The following is a 21,076-nucleotide window of genomic DNA, read 5'->3' on the forward strand; positions in this document are numbered from 1 at the left end:
CGGGCCCTGCACTCCACTCTAAACACGAATACGCCCATATGGAAGGAAAGATAAGTCAGCTGTAATCTAGCGAAAAGGGAACGTAATAGAGAACACCTAACTACATTTTGCACCTTTCTGTTTAGAGTGTGCAGTGCGCAGAACCACCTCGATGGTTCGTAAGTTTTTGGGGAAAGGAAATGGCGCAGTATCTGTCACATATATCGTTGGACTCTGCACCACGCCGTAAGAGAAAGAAAAAAGAAGGGAGTGAAAGAACAAACGAAAAAAGAGGTGCTTGTAGCGGAGGGCCACGGTATAATTTCGACCATCTGGGGATCGTTAACGTGCACTGACATCGCACAGCACACGGGCGCCTTAGCGTTTTGCCTCCATAAAATCGCAGCCTCCGCGGTCGGGTTCGAACTCGGGATCTCCGGATCAGTAGCCGAGCGCCGTAACCACTGAGCCACCGAGGCGGGTCCGGCTGCGCATTCAAGACGAGTAGCGCACCGACTGTTGACACCACAATCGACGTCGACGCTACGCAGAATACAAGCAAGCTACACCGAGTTTATGTTTGGACACCCTTTCCCCACCGTGGACTGAGTGAAAAAGTTTTCGTCGCTACTTCGCGTCGTACAAGATCATTCGCCTACAATGTCAATAGGACTCAGAAGTTTTTCGTGATGGAGTGACAAGATACGAGCAATGTAGTCCCCGAAGAGTAGTAGGGCATGTCGTGAGTCGAAAGCCATTTTATGAGGGCTTATATAAGCATGTGTTTTTATTTTTGGAATTTATTCCAAGGCGAAAGTGTTGAATGTCGCATTACTTCAAAGCCCGTAGTGTGCATCTCGGCACTAAAAAATATACGAGCCATGGAGATGGCAAGAAGTGGAGAAAGAGAGAGTGAGAGAGACTACCTTAGTTGCCATAGGTGTCGGGAATTAGGGCAAGTGGTTTCTGTGTGGCCCCCAGTTGGAGGCGATGTCCTGGGCCCACGAAATCAGTGCAGTTTGAGTGGCGTTGTCTGGCTGCGTGAGATTTTCCATTCCCCAAAAGATGTCGCGAAGGGTTGTGCACGGGAATGGAGTATCGCGCGCAATAGGGACAGAAGCAAAGCCACCAGTAGCGGGGTTGTCGGCGACAACGGTGTTGACAGCGCGAGCGTCAACACTGTTGAGACTTCTATTTTCAATAGTTTACTGCGAAAATTCCGCAGGCGTTTGAAGCTCGTGTATTATCGACCATGGCTTTGAGTGGCTTCCACCAGCACGCGTGCTCGCTACCGATGGCTGCCATCCAAGCTCTGACGGCGCCGCCCTGATTGCGAGTCGAATTAAGAAACTTTGCTCCAAAGACACATTGAATCTGGGCACGGCTACCTGGAGGGAGTGCGCACCAAATGCTTCCACTCTCGGCTCTGGCGTCTCTAGTTCCCCGGATTCAGCCTTACGCGCTCGCGCTGTTGACGCTCGCGCTGCCAACACCGTTGTCGCCGACAACCCCGCTACTGGTGGCCTTGCTTCTGTCCCTAGTGCGCGCGATACTCCATTCCCGTGCACAACCGTTCTCGACGACTTACCACCTGGTGTTCCCCTCCCCGGAGCACCTGCGGCTTCGGTTGGCGACATCCTTGCTCCCGACGCTGCTTCTGCCGACGCTGCGCCTGACGTCGCTTATACCACCGGCGCTGCTGCTCACGACAATCCGGCCCTCGATGCCCCAGTTACCGATGCTCTTGCCATGGACGCTCCCGCTCCGGACATTACCACTCTTGAAGCGCCTGCTTCCGGCTTTCCAGCTCCCGAAGCTTCTGCTTCCGGCATTCCTCCTGTAGACGCCCATCCTGCTGCCTCCTCTGCACCAACCGACTCATCCCTGCTTCCCAGAAGTTCCGGTGGCGCTATTCCTGCTACCAGCACATCAGCTAGAGGCCCTGACGCTTCAAACCCTCGAGTTGTCCACGCCAAAAGCTCCGTTTCTCGGGACTGTGGAGCTAGTGTTTCCCATCCCCGACATCCTAGCTCCCGGGACTGTACTACGCAGTGTTCCATCCTTCAGGATCGCAACACTCGTTGCTCTGCAGCCTACACTTCTAGAGGAAAAGCTTCCAGATCCGGCTAGCACAGCTGGCAGCGGCATCCAGCAGAGCCCTGTACTAGGGGCAGACGACCATTGCTAAGAAGACGGACGACACACCTGACTCCGCCAAATTGCTCACCTACTCTCTAGAGCTCAATAAAGGTTTTCCTTCCTTCCTTCCTTCCTTCCTTCCTTCCTTCCTTCCTTCCTTCCTTCCTTCCTTCCTTCCTTCCTTCCTTCCTTCCTTCCTTCCTTCCTTCCAGAACCGACATTACATCCGTTCCAACCCGTCTACCATGTCCCGTCTGAGGACAACTACAACCTCCGAAAGAAACGCCCGAACACCGTAAGGAAAACCCCCCGTTGACTAAGAAATTCGCTTCCTCACACCTGTTCTAGCCCCATGTTCTCGGAAAAATTTCTACGCATTAGAAAAGTGCTTGAAAAACGCAATAGTTCGGAACTTCATGTCAATACTTTAAAGTTACGTAGCATCCTGCACTGCTCCGCGTGGTCTCCGCGTTTATGTCAAACCAGCAACGTCCACAGTGTTTAGCTGCAAGACTGCAAAGTGGAAAAGCATTTCAGCAACGGCTGCTTTGGAATTTACGCGTGTTGTTTTGTATCACCACCAATCAGCCCTTAAGTCATTAACAAATGCAGAAAAGCAGTTCCTAAGCCACTCTAATTTGTCTTCCGAAGAACTCGCTGCTATAGCTGTGTACAACGACAAAAAGTGGGCCAAGATAAACGTTATCAAGTCCAGGAAGGTTTCGCGCAACAAAATCTCTCTGTCCCCACAATGGCAGCCTCCACTGCCATTACCATCCCAATTTCATGACTCAGTTATTAATCTTTCGAACTTCACCTTAACTCGTGACGACGAGAGTACCCTGTCACATGGCCTAAATTTCTGCCCCGCGTCCGGTGGGTTCAGTGAGTTTCACTTGTTTAAATACTTAGAAAATTTTGCCCGTAATATGAGACTTAAGGAGTACTTTCATGACCGGCCACAAGATTCCGAACAAACGTGATTAAAATTTGCCGCCGCAAAATCACTGGACTCCTCCAACTCAGAGAGAAAACAGCCTCGACATCTACATTAAAGCGGTCCAAAAAGATATACTCGAAGCATACAATACTAAAAACAACATTCGCCGCAACCTTACCGGAAAAGAAACCACCGCAATATAAAAGCTAGCATCTCAAACTGACATTGTTATAAATCCCGCAGCAAAGGTGGTGGCATCGTGGTGATGAACAAAACTGATTATGTCGCTGAAGCCGAAAGGCAGCTCACAGATAGTTCATTTTACCGTCTCCGAGACTGCAACCCGACTGCCAAGTTTAAAATTGTTTTGGAAGAGACGGTATCAAATTTCGTTCGGGGTAATAAGCTAGACAAAAGTACAGTCAATTCAATAATTCCACTCAGCCCTGTAGCAGGCAGAGTTTACTTACTGCCCAAAATTAGCAAACCTAGCAACCCTGGCCAACCAATCATTTCCGGAATAGGAACCGTATCTCAAAGGCTCTCAAGCTACGTTGACACCATCATCAATAAAATTCCTGCTACATTTCAGTCCTTCATACGGGACACAGGACGTTTCCTATCCGACATAGCCGAGCTCAACATCCCCCGGAGTGCCTTGCTTGTAACCCTTGATGTTGCGTCCTTCTATACCAACATTCCTCACTTCGATGGCATTCGGTCAGTTGTGCACTTTTTTGAGAAACAAAACTTTAGTTCTAATGTTGATGGTCCCACACTAGCTATACTTTTGAAATTAATACTGGAAATTAAAAACTTCGAATTTGATAGCAGACACTATGTTCAGATAAAAGGAGCATAAATGGGTACGCAGGTTGGTCCCAACTATGCCAACATATTTATGGGTTCATTACAAGACCAGTTCCTTGCTACACAACCATTAAAACCCTTCTACTATAAGCGATTCATTGACAGTTTTCTCATTTGGCAGCATGGTGAAGCAGAACTCCTATCATTCATCTCTAGTATTAATAACGCGCATGAGGCCATTCCTTTTTCTCATTCTTACTCGCCAACCACAATTAGGTTTCTAGACGTGACAGTATCAACGAATAATGGCAAACTTATCACGGATGTATACCGGAAACCTAGCGACAGACCTCAATACTTACACATTGAAAGCAGCGATCATAAACACTGGAAGATTTGCATCCCATATGGACAAGCCGTCCGCTTTAAACGGATATGTTCTGAGGAGCGCGACTTCGAAAGAAACTGTACTAACTGCCCAGACGCCCTGATTAAGCGGAAATACCCAGCGCGACTAATAAACGATGCTGTAGAACGCGCAGGCATTCTTGACCGCGAGGCACTCCTCAAAGCAGAAAACCAATCATCTAGTCGAACACAAACCAACCTGGTGCTTACTCAGTCAGCATCGATTCCAAACGTCAAGGGCATTTTGAAAAAAAAACACCATGTCATGCTCATGCAAAGTGATCGACTCAAGCACATTTTTATGCAAGCACATCGTGTTGTCTACCGCTGTGGAAAAAACCTCAGTGACGTTCTCACTTCTTTCAAAACAAGCACAAGTGGGCCAATCGGCCGTCACCCATGCGAAAAATCGCGCTGCAAAGTCTGCGCGCAGATGACATCAGCAATGACTTCCAGCACAGCATCCGACTTTATTGTGAAAATTCGAGGAAACTATTCATGTGATACATGCAACGTAATCTACATGCTTGAATGTTCACTCTGTAAGATTTAATATATTGGCCAAACAGAAACACCGTTCAGATATCGTTTCAATAATCATAAAGCTCATTGCAAGACAGTGCCTAACCTTCCCATCTCTAAACACGTGAATGGTACTAAGCACCCTTTTGAAAAAATTCAAGTAACTTTACTGGAATCGGACTTCAAGACCCCCCAGGAACGCGAAGTTCGCGAATCATTTCTCATACACAAGTTCAACACTCTCTCATGCGGTCTGAATGAAAGCTGACTTGTCTTGCATCATAAACGCATCATGCCATATTTCATTTACGCTGATCACATTTTCCGCACTGTTTCGCGCTCTTTGCTTCTATCGCGGGAATGATATCCCATCTCAGCACCATACCCCAAAGTTTTTAACGAGACGTTGTTTAAACAATGGTATTCATCTGTGTTTTCATCTATCTGATTTTGTTCTGTTGTTGTTCGCCTGTTGGCACAACAAACCTTAACAACGAACAGTCGCGTTTGTCGTAATACTGTACTTTATATATATATATATATATATATATGTGTGTGTGTGTGTGTGTGTGCGTGCGTGTGTGTGTGTGTGTGCGTGTGTGTGTGTGTGTGTGTGTGTGTGTGTGTGTGTGTGTGTGTGTGTGTGTGTGTGTGTGTGTGTGTGTTATATTTACATACAGCTCTGACTGTATAGTGTATTTAACACATCAGTCAGAATATCTTCATTCCCTTTTTTAAGAGTTACCTCTTACTCATCACGTTTCTCGATTTCTCGGGGTTTGCTACCACCTGCCTTCAACATGAAATTAAGTCCGAGGAATTCAATATGGCGGCTACGTTCGGGTGGCAATGATGACATCAAATCCAAGGTGGCGGACAGAAGTCAAACCACGTGATATGACGTCGTATTCGAAGATCTCCGTTGGCGTAGTTTTTTAGTCTCAAATCGAAAATGGCGGCCAAATTCGGCTGCCAATGGTGACGTCAAGGTCCAATATAACGGATAGAAGAGGAGCCACATGTTTGAGACGTCATGAGGACGAAATGACCGCATAGGTTTGTTTTTTAAATCCAAACCGGCGCCTTTCCTTGTGACGTCACAGCTAAGATGACGGCAACTAAAATTACTTGTGCTCGGCTAGGTAGGATGAGTGCAGCGGTATGTTAACAACCGCCTCCCTCGGGAGCCCCTCTCACATGCAAGGCGTACCTCACTTCAATCCAATTCATTCCAATTTAATAAATTAAACAGGTAGCACTCGTTGCTTCAACGACTTCCAGACGGTGCCGGCATCTTTTTTTAGGAAGGGCGTGCCATTATCGGAGTCTAAGAATATATGTCTGGTGATCATTCGATTACAAGTGCAGAGCGACCTACGAGCAACGCGATGTACAGTTACCGCTACGTCTAAGCAAATGTTTTGCGCTTGCTATCCATAATATGATAAGCGACGTGTGCATTGCACACGTCATTGCACGTGACAGCGAGAGATCTGCTGTGTAAAACAATTGTCATTTAGCCAAGCTGTTAACTTTCTCACACCATCTTTCGACGACTGCTTACAGCCGTCACTACGGCGTGTGCCATACTCTCGCAGCAAATTTAAATAATTTCACCGGATTGAAAACTGTTATACTTAGCTTGAAAACTAGCTCTACTGTAATCGCGGACATTGCCCAGAAAACCAGCTTGTTCCTCCGTGGCCAGTTCGATGCCGTAGATTTACAATTGCTGCTAAAGCCTGTAGCTGTTACTTCATTACACCAAACCCGAGCAGGTTAGCAGATCTGCAGGAACGTTGTATACTGCGTTCAGTGTGTACATGCGATTTTTTCCGCATTCTTTTCTTCATAATACGGCTGTAAAGTGCGCGGGATGGATGAGTTGCAGTCCTCTTCATTCTCCTTAATCCTACAGCTCACCCTCTTGATTATTCCCTCTTTAATATTTTATAGTCAACATATTTTAAATGACACGAGTGCATTTGATAGTGGCGGTACTTATTACTAGCAATGAGCAGAAATCAGAAACATTGACGCCACAACCACCAACAGCCAACAGACACTAAGTTTATTAACGCTGAAGGTCAAGTTGGCCGGATGTCCAGGAGCTTTCCCGCTTCGAGAACACAGTCAGCCCTTTACACGACCCGAGCTTCAACGCCCAGTTCTATGCTGCGCAGCGCGATCTCCAACTACTCCTCTGTAGCGATTATTAAGGGGAATGCAGGCACGTCGACTACTGCGTAGGACTAAGACCTGCACATAACAGCGCTTAGAAAAAAAATGAATGCTAATTAGCTCAGCTAATGCATGATACCAAGCGAAATCTATTGGAGTTTATGGTGTTCATCGGCGTTGGCGATGACAACCGTAGACACCGGTGATTTCGAGGAAAGGAAGGGCGCATAACTGGCTCCCTGGGTAAGTGGACCACCCGCCCCGGTGGCTCAGTGTTAGGTCGCTCGGCTAATGATCCCGAGGGCCCGGGTTCGAACCCGACCGCGGCGGCCACGTTGCTCCAGTTGCGTTACAGTTGCTCTGACGGATCGTCGCGTTGCGTTACAGTTACTCTGACGGTTCAGCGTTAAGTTCCGCCGTCAACAACGTTAAATCCGCCTCGTGCGGTAGAAGCCCATTTGTGGCCAAGACCCTTTTCCCAAGCATCTCGCCCAGAAGAGCCGAGCACCGGGCCGTGGGAAATCTTGTGTCCATTAAAACCGGTGGGTACCCGGCGGCACTGGGGATCGAACACAGCATCTCCTGAATGCGAGGTGGATGGTCCGGAGTATGGAACTGTGCCTTCAAGCTCGAATCGTGTAACAGGCTGACTGGGTCCCTGAGGCGGAAAGCAATTGTACATTCGGCGTACTTGACCTGCAGCGTTAATGAACTTAGTGTCTGTATGCTGTCAGTGATCGTGACGTCCATTTTGTAACGCGAAGGCTATACTGGCCACGAACTTCCAATTTCTCCGTGGCGGCGCTCCGAGCAGCCACACGTCACAACGCCCGCCTTACGCATGCGGACGAATGGGACACCGACAGGACGTCTGCCCGGACCCAGAAAACAAGAAGTGCAGAAGCTGCGGAGAAGAGAACCCAGCAGAAGGCCACAAATGCAAGACCAAATGCCAACTATGCGCAAAGGAACACCCACTAGGAGACCGAAGATGCAAGGAAATATACAGAACACCGTACGAGATCAAGAAGAAGATCTGGGAAAAAAGGCAGGAAGAAGAGACCCGCAGGAAGGACCAGAAGCCTACAGGAAGAACGGATCGCCGAGACGACAGCTTCCCCAGATTGGGGGAAGGCGAGGCAAGGAACCAGACGCCCCCAGGAAAACCGGGAGCCCCCAAAGGACAGGGAGGACTCGGGGAACAAAGAAGGGCGAGATCCAGATCACGGTCCAGGGACCCGGAGAGATCGAGGCCCAGGGACCCAAAGGACCCCTTGGGAAAAGGACGCAGCGACCGGAGCAGAGAGCCGAGCAAGGAGCCGAAAACAGTAAGCTTTGCAGGAGGGGCCTCCCAGGCTAAAGATGATAACGACAGGGAGATAGAAAAACTTAACAGAGGGGCCTCCCAGGCTAAAGATGATAAAGACAGAGAGATAGAAAAACTTAAAAAACAGGTAGAGGAGCTACAGAGACTCCTGAAAAAGTACATAGAGGGGAGCGCAAAAGCAGCTCCACTAGAGATGAAACAAGCAGAACAGCCCAAAACAGGTACAAAGCAGACCGGACCTCTTACGCAGAAACCCCAGGCGACAGGGCAGGTAACGGAGGAGGCGGAAGAAGCAAGGAGACCCCCACTCAAACGCAAAGGGGACGAGGAGGTAGATATATGGGAAACGCTCAGGAAAGAGAGCGAAGCGAATAGGCTAGCAATCTCCACCCTACAAGCCGAGATGAGGGAATTCATGATGCAGATAACGCAGGCAATAGGACAGCTGCAGTCTGAAGTCCAGGCTCAGAGAACAGAATTACAAAGCCAGAGAGCGGAGCTGATAGCCCACGCGGAGCAACATAAACGAACGGAGGAAGCAATAGCACGAATCCAACATGGATAGAAAGGCCAAAACAAGACCCTCATTTGGCAGTGGAACTGCCGAGGCTTCCGAAGCAAGCGAGCGGTATTGCAACAATATATCGATACATTAGAGGAAAAGCTCTGGCCATAGCCCTGCAAGAAACTGGTAAGCGGCTAAATCTACCAGGGTATCAAGCATTCCACAGTGATAGAGGGGAGAAATCTCACGTCACCACATACGTTAAAAGGAACATAGCAACAATTGAGCATGAGCTAAACACGGCAGAGGCAGAAGTCGTCCTAGTAGAGATGATAACGGGCAAAAAGAATGAACCAAGCCTGTTCCTACTAAACGTGTACTCGAGACCGAAGCAGCAAAATGTCAGGTTCAGGGCAATATTTCGGAAAGCAATGAAAGTGGCAAACATTAGCCCACTGATCATAGTAGGGGACTTCAACGCCCATCACGAGGAGTGGGGATACAGTACGAGGGACACGAAGGGACGACACCTATGGGAGGACATACAGGAGTTAGGCCTAACCCTGCAAACAGATCCGGGGTGCCCAACTAGGAGAGGGAATAGCGTCATGGCGGACACCACACCTGACCTCACGCTAACCAAAAATGTTAGGGCAGCCACTTGGATGAACACAGGAACGGACCTAGGAAGTGACCACCTCATTATCGCCACGACGGTACGCACGGGCATCAACGATAAAGCGGGTAGACTGCCCAAAATCACGGAATGGGACAAATTCAGGGCCCAAAGGGACCAGCAAAATTGGGGAACCATCCAAAACATAGAGGAATGGACAGAAACCCTTAAGAAGCACGTGTCGGAAGCGACCGTAACTTTGAAGGGGCAATATGTTCTAGAACTAGCAGACAACAAACTGCTGCACATGTGGGAGGCCAAAAATGGACTCGAACGCAGATGGAAGAAGCAGAGATGGAATAGGAACCTCAGGAGAAGAATAACAAGACTAAATCGGGACATAGAAAAATATGCACGACAGTTGTGTGAGCAAAACTGGTGCAGCAGGTGCGACGAGATGGAAAGGGGTATGAGCTTAACAAAGACCTGGAACCTATTAAGGCACCTACTCGACCCTACCAACTCTAAAACGCAGGCGAGCATTAGTCTAGCCAAGACAAAGCATATCTATGAGGGGACGGACGAGGAGTTCGTTAAAGAAATTATACAAACATATATAGGGGACACGAAGAGGGTAGAACTCCCAGAGTACCAGGGTCCCCCGATGGAGCTTTTAGACGGCCCAATAACAGAAGCGGAGGTAAGGGCGGAAATAATTAAGCTAAAGTCAAAATCGGCCCCGGGCCCGGACGGCATCACCAACAAAACCCTGAGGAACCTAGATGATGGCTCGATAACAGCAATCACTGCATATATGCAGAAGGTGTGGGAAACCGGAAAGCTTCCCGCGCAATGGAAAGAGGCGAACATCATACTCATTCCAAAGCCGGGAAAAGCGCCGAAGCTCGAAAACTTAAGACCCATATCCCTCACATCTTGCGTAGGGAAGCTAATGGAACACGTAATTCAGACAAGGCTAACCAGATACATGGAAGACAACCAGCTCTGGCCAAGCGAGATGATTGGCTTCCGCCCGGGGCTGAGTACGCAAGACGTGATGCTGAGGCTGCAGCAAGACATAATCGAATCCCAATCCAAAGATGCAAAAGTAATCCTAGGTCTCGACCTCAAAAAGGCGTTCGATAACGTCAAACACGAGGCTATACTAGAGGAACTACATAGTCTAGAGGTAGGTCCGAGAACATATAACTATGTCAAGGACTTCCTAACTGGGAGAACAGCGAGGATCAAATATCAGGACATAGAATCAGGGAACATAGAACTGGGCAGCAGGGGCACCCCCCAAGGGTCGGTACTATCCCCACTCCTCTTCAACATAGCAATGAGAGGGTTACCTAAATTACTTCAAGGAATAGAGGGTCTAAAGTTCAGTATGTATGCAGACGACCTCAATGTCTGGATGAACACAGGAGACGACGGTCAAATAGAAAGGAAACTCCAGAAGGCAGCAGACACTGTGGTAGAGTATGCAGCACAAAGAGGACTGGCATGTTCACCAGAGAAATCGGAGCTTCTGGTATACAACCCAAAAAGAAACAGGCTCAAGCAGGGTCAGGACTTTAAAATCACTGTGGAAGGAAAACTGGTGCCTAAGGTAGATATGATCAGGATTCTGGGCCTATTCATACAAAGTAACGGCTACAATGATGAAACCCTAAAAAAATTGGACAAGTTTGCGACGCAAGTCACGGGCATTTTCAGACGGATATCGCTTAGAGGTAGAGGCCTCAAAGAGAAGAGCCTAATGAAACTAGTACAGGCATATATAATAAGTAGGATCAGCTACGCGACCCCCTTCCTCAAGATAGGGGCAACAGAAAAAAGGCAGCTTGATGCCATAATCAAGAAAAGCTATAAGAAGGCGCTGGGCTTGCCAATAAGCACCTCAAACGAAAGGCTCCTAAATATGGGGCTTCACAACAACGGGAGTGAGATAGCTGAAGCGGTAAGATCAGCGCAGCTAGATAGGCTCAGCAGGACGAGCACCGGCAGAGCTATACTAGAAGCGGTCGACAGGCAAACCGACAGGGGGATGCAAAAGAAACAAGACATTCCAAAATGTGCTAGGGAAAAGATCAGAGTAGACCCATTGCCCAAAAATATGCACCCAGAATTCAACAAGGAAAGAAGGGAAAAGGGGGCAGAAGCCATGGCCAGAGGACTGGACAGTCTAGATAAGAAAGCAGTGGCATACACAGATGCAGCAAGTGGGAAGCTAGGAGCAGCCGTGGCCTCAGAGGTCAACGGAAAGGGGGAACCTGAGATAGCAGCATCCATTCGAAGCCGCAACCCGGAAACGGCGGAAGAAGTCGCAATAGCGCTCGCATGCGTAGGAACGCAGGCCAAAATTATAGCTAGTGACAGCAAAACTGCAGTCTACAATTATGGCAGAGGGAGGATTGCCTTAGAAGCAGCACAAATTCTAAAAAAGAAGGAAATTGGGAGGGACGTACGCATCGTGTGGGTACCAGCTCACGCATCCATCCCTGGAAACGAGGCGGCAAACACCCTGGCTCGAGACCTCTACTTCCGAGCCAGGGGAGAGCCGCCCGACTGCAAGGACATGGATGAGAGACTGATCAGCTATGCAGAAATAATAGAGAGCTATAGAAGTCAAAGGAGGATTTTCCCTCCGCCGGACAAAACACTAGGGAATAAAGAAGCTACAACTTGGCGTAGACTACAAGCTGGGAACTTCATAAACCCGGTGTGGGCATCACACGTATTTAGGGAAAAGGAAATAGAGGAAAAATGCAAAAAATGTGAGAATAGGGGGACCCTAGATCACATCATTTGGGAATGTACACACTCCCCAGGGATTAAAGAAGGAATAAATAGCAAGGAAGCCTGGGAAACCCTTCTGCAAAGCGCGGACCCCGCCGTGCAGAAAAAAGTCATTCACCTGGCACTGGAGGCCGCAAGAGACCAAGAACTCTATGCCTGCCTTTAGATGCGAGGCTCCCGGCCCCCACCCCTAGGCCTGCGTGCCAGAGATGGGGAGTAGGGGAGCCTCTTCTCTGGTGGAAATAAAGGTTTTTGGAATGGAATGGAATTACCGCAGAGCCGAACCGGTCTCGCCGGGCAGGCGGCGGCTCGTGCACTCGGCGCGAAATAGAGACGTCCTCCATGTCTCCGCCAGTGCGGTCAGATGCGCCGAAGCCGCCGAACGCGTCGGCGGTCAAGCGTAGTTTTGAGTATAGAGGGTCTCGCTTTGGCCGACGTGACGTCGCCGTACAGCGCGCTCGTTACGCCGGAGTATAAACGTGCTTTAACAAAGCCTGCGCTTAACCGCTAACCAACGTATTCGGTGGCGGCATCTATAGGAGCAACCCCCCGCACTCTATCTGAATAGAATAAAGCCCTGTGACGAGGCTCGGAATCGAACCAGTGCCTTTGGCGTTTGAAACGCAGGCGCTACCACTCCAGCACGACTGCTAAAGCTTAAACCATGAATAAAGGCGGATCTAGTGAATGCACTCTTCCGATGCAGAAGTCACCGCGATTTCGCTACGTATATCATGGCCTAACAAAGCTGGGCCATCAGCAATTTTTTTTTATTGCTACTTGCTGCTAGTAACAAGAACCGCCACTTGCAAATGCACTCGTGTGATGTAAATTATAGTGAATTTGTAACAAATCCAAGAGGCTATCATCGAGAGGGAGAGCTGTAGGCTTAAGAAAATTCAAAAGCACTCCAACTCAGACATTCCGGGGATATAACAGCCGCATCATAAAGGAAAGAATGTTGAAAACAATTGCAATTACGCACCGCACACAGAGTACATCGTGCCTGCTAACCTACTCGGTTTGGGTCTTACGTAGCCACAGCTACAGACTTGAGCAAGATGGCTAAGTCTGTGCCTTACAATTGGCATCGAAGGAACAGGCTAGTTTGGTGGGCAAGGTCCGCGAGCAGGGCAGTGCTAGTTTACAAGAAAAGTTGAACAGTTTTCAAGCCGATGGAGTTAACTTGCTGCCAGATCTTGGCACACGCCGTATTTTACAAGTAATCCTCGACAGACCTGATGACAAGGAGAACAGGTTGCTTAATGACAATTCTTTTGCACAGGAGATCTCTCGCTCACACGTGCAATGACCAGCAATTTGACATCAAGGGCGAGGACTGGTTAAATATCAAGCAAGTATTCACACGTCGCTTATCATATTATGGATACCAAACGCAAAAGCTTAGCTGTGACGTGAAGCAGGTCGCTCATAGGTCACTCTGCAGTTGTAATCGAATGATCACCAGACATATTTTCCTGGACGCCCACAACGTCACGCACTTTCTAAATAGTGGGAATGGAGATATTCCGACATAAATATTATATAAATTATGCAGTTAAAACTATATATATTTGTATAACACACACACAGTAACAGACACACACTCACACGTATTGTAAGACAGACAATTGGGCTTTGATTCCCCAGCGGCCAGTGCCGACGAAGGAGACAAAGCAGACGGAAGACTAAGCTGACGAAGTTCAGTTTGGCGCTCACGAACGCTTGACTACTGAGCTGCGCTGTGCTAACAAACAAGAAATGTGCAAGGCCAAAATCAATGTTTGTTAGCACAGCGCAGCTCAGTACTGAAGCGTTCGTGACCGCAAAACTGAACTTCGTCAGCTTCGCCACACTTCGCCAAACCGCCAGCACCACCTCGCCAGCACCGTCAGAAAAGTACCCGCGCCAGTTCTGTCTGCGGCCGACTTACCTTCCTGAATCCTTGGTTTCGATTTTTGTGCCCTCCTGCAGCCCGGGCCAGTCTACAAAACGGCAGAATAAATACCAGGGCCCCCATCGCGTAGTTCAGCAGACATCTCCAGTTAATTATTTCGCCGAGCCCCACCTGCCTTCGCCAGATATTCGCCGCCGCGGCCGTGAAATTATCCACTTTGGCCGCCTGAAACCCTACTTCGACCCCGCTATCATCTCCTGCCCTTAGGCCACCAAGATGGCGCCTTTTAACCCCGGTGGTATTGTAAGGCACAATTGGGCTTTGATGCCCCAGTGGCCAGTGCCGACGAAGCAGACAAAGCAGACGGAAAACGAAGATGACGAAAGTCAGTTTTGGCGCACATGAACGCTAATCTACTGAGCGGTGCTGTGCTGACAAAGATTGTGGCCGTCAACATATGTTGTTACATTTGCGTCTTTACACTTTATAGATACTTATATTATATACTGCATATATTAAAGCTTCGCATCTGGAGCATTAAAAAACTTTTGTCTCGTGTTTCCGTCTCCGCCGTGATGTTGTGTTCTATATTCGATATTGCCGAAACATGCCGATTTCTGATTCGTGGTTTTTTCGATGCATGGCAGCCCTGATCGTTGTTTCGTACAGTTATCGCAGGCTTACGCTAACGTCCCTTTGGATTAATTTATGGATATGTTAAATCAGTCGGCAAGATATTCCAAAACAATTTAGTCACTTCGCAGTTCACAAATCCAGATGGCCACTCGTCAATCGCTAAAGAGGGATTTGCTGAGATGTGTGTAGAAGTGTTGCCGACTTTTTTTTTAAGCTGTTGTCTCTTTAAAACATCACCATTATTTCATGTTGTGACACAGAATGCTTTCCAACAGGCCTTCTAACATCTGCAGTTTTCCTGAATGTCACAAGCTTCTCTTCGAGTCCCATGTGAGGCCGTGTCCTCTTTATTATCTCTCTAACATCATCCTCTAGAAAATCAGCCTGGCTAATCCCAGTTAAGGGCAACGGCTTCTCCCATATCCCTCAAACTGATAGTGTCGTTTGACAGCTTCGGCCACCTTATCTCCGGAAATTACTTAATCTAATCTGCCCATCTGAATTTCTGCCGCCGTCTGTGTCTCTTCCTTCCTCCTATGATCAATTGCTACAACTTATGACCAACGGTTATCTGCCTGCACATCTCATCTACTTTCAATTACGTTTGAACTTGATGTCAAATACGCTGTCATTTAGCCGAGTTTGTTCTCTGGCCAATTCTCCTCACTTCCTGTGTCATAACGTTGCATCTGTCATGTTATTTCTATAGTCCGCTGTTCTGTCCGCAACCTAATTTCGAGACTTTTTGTAACCACAGCCATCGTTTCCACTTCAGAGTAAGTATGGGCAAGACAAAAGAGTTTAATATTTTCGTATTGAAGGGTAGTGGGAATGTTCCATTCATGAAAAAAGTGTGCCTGCTAAGTTGCGTTTATTCTCCTGTTATTTTGATCCCGTGGTCATAATCAGCGACTATGTGCCCTAAGTAGATGCATAAAATACTCGGCCCTTTCGAGGCTAATAAATAAACTTCATACTTGGAAATACTTTGAACGACCACCTTCAACCGTGCCGCCGCGGTGGCTCAGTGGTTATGGCGCTCAACTGCTGAACCGAAAGACGAGCGTTCGATTCCCGCCGTGGTGGTCGGATTTCGATGGAGGCTAAATTCTGGGAGCCCGTGTACTCTGCGATGTCAGTGCATGTTATTGAACCCCAGGCGGTAAAAATTTCCTGAGCCCTTCACTACGCCGTCCCTCATAGCCTTAGTCGCTTTGGGACATTAAACCTTCATTAACCACAAGCCTTAAACGGTAACATGCGTACTCTAGGAAAAACTGCGTTTGCAATTTTTTGTTTCTACCTGCCGCGGTGGCTCAGTGGTTAGGGCGCTCGACTACTGATCCGGAGTTCCCGGGTTCGAACCCGACAGCGGCGGCTCCGTTTTTATGGAGGACAAACGCTAAGGCGCCCGTGAGCTGTGCGATGTCAGTGCACGGTAAAGATCCCCAGGTGGTCGAAATTATATCGGAGACCTCCACTACGGCACGTCTTCTTCTTTCGCTCCCTCCTTTATCCCTTCTCTTACGGCACGGTTCAGGTGTCGACCAATATATGAGACAGATACTGCGCCATTTCCCTCCCCAAAAAACCAATTATTATTAGAACTCATATTTTCTAGCGCTTAGTGAACACAAGGGACAAGAACACAAATACACTGGACGTACGCTGGTCTTCAACTGTCGTTTAATCGAAAAAACATTCAATATAAGACATCTGAAATGCTGATATTCACACACGCGCAGTAGCAACGCCACGTTTCAAGAACAACAATTCTTTTTTTGACAGATAAACAGATGGGGTGCTAACACGTTTTGAACCTTTATCAATGCGCATAGCTTCGAAACTTTCCCGTTCCGATTGCGTTTTTAGTGTTCCTAGAAGGTTTGTTTCATGCCAGATTGGTGCGCACAATACAGGGTCAGGGTCGCCAGGGTACCGTTCGATGAGACAGCGTTTGCAGTGCACCGCGAGATTCCCCCCCCTCCCCCCGCCGATATGGATTCTGTTGCCAAGCGGTGCTCTCTCAGCCTATCATTAACGCATCTTCCTGATTGCCCGATATAAGCTTTGCCACAAGAGAGCGGGATTTTATAGACAACACCCATTTTGCATGGTACGAACTTCCTTTGGTGGTTCTTAGTGCACATTGGCTTCCTTGCCTCGCTGTTCACGAGTAAGCACAAGCGCACTAGTTTCTTTGGGGCAGTCAAAACAAGATCGACGCCACACTTTTTCGCCACCTTTTTTAGACGGTGCGACATGTTGTGAACATACGGCATAGCCACAAGCTGAGTCCGAGGCTGGGAATCGTCATGGTTATGTTGCTTCCCAGTTATCACCTCCTTCAGCAGCTTTTCCGCAACAGATGTCAGAGTTTCCTCTGGAAACCCGGCGTTCTCTAGGGGAAGCTTTTGCAGTCTCACACATTCTGTGATGCAATGCTCGCACGACTTATTGAGAGCAGCGCGGAAGGCATTCATGGCAATACCCCTTTTTACAAGTTTAGATTGCGCCGATTGATAACTGAGAATTTCTTTTTTTTGTTCTCGGCTGATACATCCAGCAAACACGTGCCTTTTCAAACTTAATGCATATATCAAGGAACTGCAGCCTCTCGTCGTTTGGGATTTCGGTTGTAAAGGCTAGAACCAGGCTACAGGAATTAAAAACATCAAGCACATTTTTCACCACATCGTTCGGTTTGTCAGACTGTGTTAGATTCATTTTTACAAGGTAGTCATCAACATATCTAAAAATGCGTTTAACTTTGTCAGTGTTTATCCCGATGCAAATGCCATTCTTTTGTACATATTCTGCACCTTCATGCTTTATGACAGTCGATGACAGGTAAAATGAAACAAGCTTTAAAAAGCTTTCAATTGACATGCCAGTAGAATTCTGAAATGACAAAGGGTTTCCACTTTCAAGGAAGGAGACAAGGAAGCCAATGTGAACTAAGAACCACCAAAGGATGTTCGTACCATGCAAAATGGGTGTTGTCTATAAAATCCCGCTCACTTGTGGCAAAGCTAATATCGGGCAATCAGGAAGATGCGTTAATGATAGGCTGAGAGAGCACCGCTTGGCAACAGAATCCATATCGGCGGGGGGGGGGGGGGGGGGGGGGGGGGGAATCTCGCGGTGCACTGCAAACGCTGTCTCATCGAACGGTACCCTGGCGACCCTGACCCTGTACCCTGCACACCAATCTTGCATGAAACAAGCATTCTAGGAACACTAAAAACGCAATCGGAACGGGAAATTTTCGAAGCTATGTGCATTGATAAAGAAGGTTCAAAATGTGTCAGCACCCCATCTGTTTATCTATCAAAAAAAGAATTGTTGCTCTTGAAACGTGGCGTTGCTACTGCGCGTGTGTGAATGTCAGCAATTGAGATGTCTTATATTGAATGTTTTTTCGATTAAACGACAGTTGAAGACTAGCTTACGTCCTCTGTATTTGTGTTCTTGTCCCTTGTGTTCACTAAGCGCTAGAAAATATGAGTTCAAACAATATCCAACTAGCCCAAGTTTCTGCCTTACCAAATATTATTCATTTTTTGTTCACTTGGATGAGAAATGAATTCCCTATATTATCGCAGGCTTACGCTAGTGTTCCTTAAAGTTTAATTCATGGTTGAGTCAAACAAGTCGGCAAGATATTCCACAACTGTTTCGTCACTTCGGAGTTCACATATGCTGATGGCCACTTGTCGTTCGCTGGAGAGGGATTTCTTGACAAGAGCGTGGAAGTGTTGCCGACGCCATTCCGTTCCGACAGCGTTCGAACTTATGGAGTTTTGCTGAATTTCAAAACCTTCGCCATTAAGAAGGCCAGCCGTCTTGTTTGGTTGAAGAAAGTGTAAGATTCCTCAAACTTTTCAATGATTACCTTAGTGAATACCTTGGATGGTCATGGTAAGTTTTCTGATGCAAGCTGTGCTACTCTTGTATCGAGAAATTCTTTTGTTCAGCTTATCCCGCTATATGTGGTATAGGAAATCGATCATGAAATCTTTTATTACCTGTAGTGTATTTTCAGCGCGCACAGCTAATTTCGCGCTCCTTAATGCACAGGAGGCGTTGCAGTGAATTTTTGAACCAAAAAAATTCATGATGATGACTTCCAGCGCCAAAACCAAGAACATTATAACGGACGGAATTGTTTCGTACCCTCGTGGTAGTCGGAACTTTTTCCGTTTCGGCAAGGCTTAATCCTTCAATTGAGGAGAACCACAATTATAGCTAAGGAAGAATTCAGTTCAAATGTGGAATAATTTGAACATTTGCGCCTACTGCAACGCTCGGCTAACGATGGGACACTTTCGGCACCTTCTCGAAAGCTGCCCGCACCACTCACGCCGAACGTCCATGAGAAGTTATTGCTCGGAATGTTCACGGAAATTTCATTTCGTGTACCTTGTGCAACTTATGTCCTTTGTTTGCACTTTGTTCAGTGATTTTGCTCGAATAAAAGTCCGGCAAACGGAACGCGTTTTTTTTTCTCATGGCATTCCTATCGTGTATAGATCAGACTGATTTCGAAGTGAAAGAGGTGCTTTGTCTTCTCTGTAATCTCTAGAATGACCTAACTGCCAGCCTCAGCGGTGTAATACTCCAAACAGCTGAATACATTCACCATAAGAGTGAATTTTCCACGCATCTCGCGTCTTGTGCTCGGTAGCAAAATTTGCCTTCAGAGAAATTTTCATTTGTGGTGAACCACCTATCATAGCTACGTGCATTGTAGATGTTCAGGTTCAATAATAATTGGTTCTGGAGGGAAAGGAAATGGCGCAGTATCTGTCTCATATATCGTTGGACACCTGAACCTCGCCGTAAGGGAAGGGTAAAGGAGGGAGTGAAAGATGAAAGGAAGAGATAGGTGCCGTAGTGGAGGGCTCCGGAATAATTTCGACCACCTGGGGATCTTTAACGTGCACTGACATCGCACAGCACACGGGCGCCTTAGCGTTTTTCCTCAATAAAAACGCAGCCGCCGCGGTCGGGTTCGAACCCGGAAACTCCGGATCAGTAGTCGAGCGCTATAACCACTGAGCCACCGCGGCGGGTTCAGGTTCAACGATTTGCAAGAATGCAGGTTTTAATGAATGAATGCAACCTTCCCAAGATAAGCTCAGGATTATTTCACTCACGTAGCGCTTGAGAATTTCCGCTATAAGTATATTACTCCTTATTTTAAAGGGTGCTAAGCAGCAATCCGCATTTCTAAACAACTGAAAGTTAATGCGAAGATGTCAAAGGGAGACGCAATGTTTTGCAATGTGAATATGAGGCGAGGTTGACGAATACTTTTGCAGTCCATCATGTTCAAGAACCTTCGGCATCTCAGTGATAAGGGCACTCGACTGCTGCGCAGAGTACCCGGGATCAATCTAGTCGGCTGAGGAAGCGCTTCGATGGAATCGAAACTCGAAGTGCGCTTATGTGCTGTGCGATGTAAGTGGATGCTAAAGATCCACAGGTGTTCTAAATTATTCCGGAGCTCTTCACTACGGCAACTCTTTATTTCTTCTTTCAATACCACTTTCCTCCTTTCTCATACGGTGAGGTTGGGGTGTCCATCGAGATGAGACCATTACTGCACCGTTATCTTTCCTCAAGCAGCCTATTTTTCAATGACCAATTTTCATTGTACAGCACCCGGCTATTTTTAACGCGACAGCGTTAAGGAACTCGTGTCGCAGAAAAGCCGGTGTCGATGTTGGCGGCGTTGGCCGTCCGCGAAAAATCCTCCTCCTCGCACTCCTCCGCCTCCTCCTTTTCCTTCCCTTATGGCATGGTTCGGGTGTCCACCGAGAATTGTAAGACAGGCGTCATTTCCTTTCCTTAACGCCAATTTCATTTCATTTTCATTTCCTTACGGCCCGGTTCGGGTATCCACCGAGATATGTGAGACAGGCGTCCTTTCCTTGAATTTTCCAATGGGCCACGCGTCGCACCGAACAGGAGATGGCATTCCGTGTACACCTTGGCAACGCCTCAACACCCTGTCACGTCTCACTCTTAGAGGCGAGCTTAAGCGTCCTCCAATTTTTTTTTTCGGTTCGTCGTCCACAGCCTAAAGCAAAGTTAAGAGTAAAAATAAAATCTGCGCTTCGCCATATTCTCAGATTCTATTCTGACATTGATTAAAACTTCGATGCAACGCCGCCAGTACACAGTTAACGTTGAAAGAAAGCAAGGGTTCTACTTAGACATTGAATTTATTCAGCAGAAGCCTCATACTGGGCCAGTAATTTTTTGTGCGCTGAAAGCATTAGCTAGCTTTACTCATTCAAGTAAGC

Source organism: Amblyomma americanum, chromosome 11 (genome assembly GCF_052857255.1).
Source record: "Amblyomma americanum isolate KBUSLIRL-KWMA chromosome 11, ASM5285725v1, whole genome shotgun sequence".
NCBI lineage: Eukaryota > Metazoa > Arthropoda > Arachnida > Ixodida > Ixodidae > Amblyomma > Amblyomma americanum.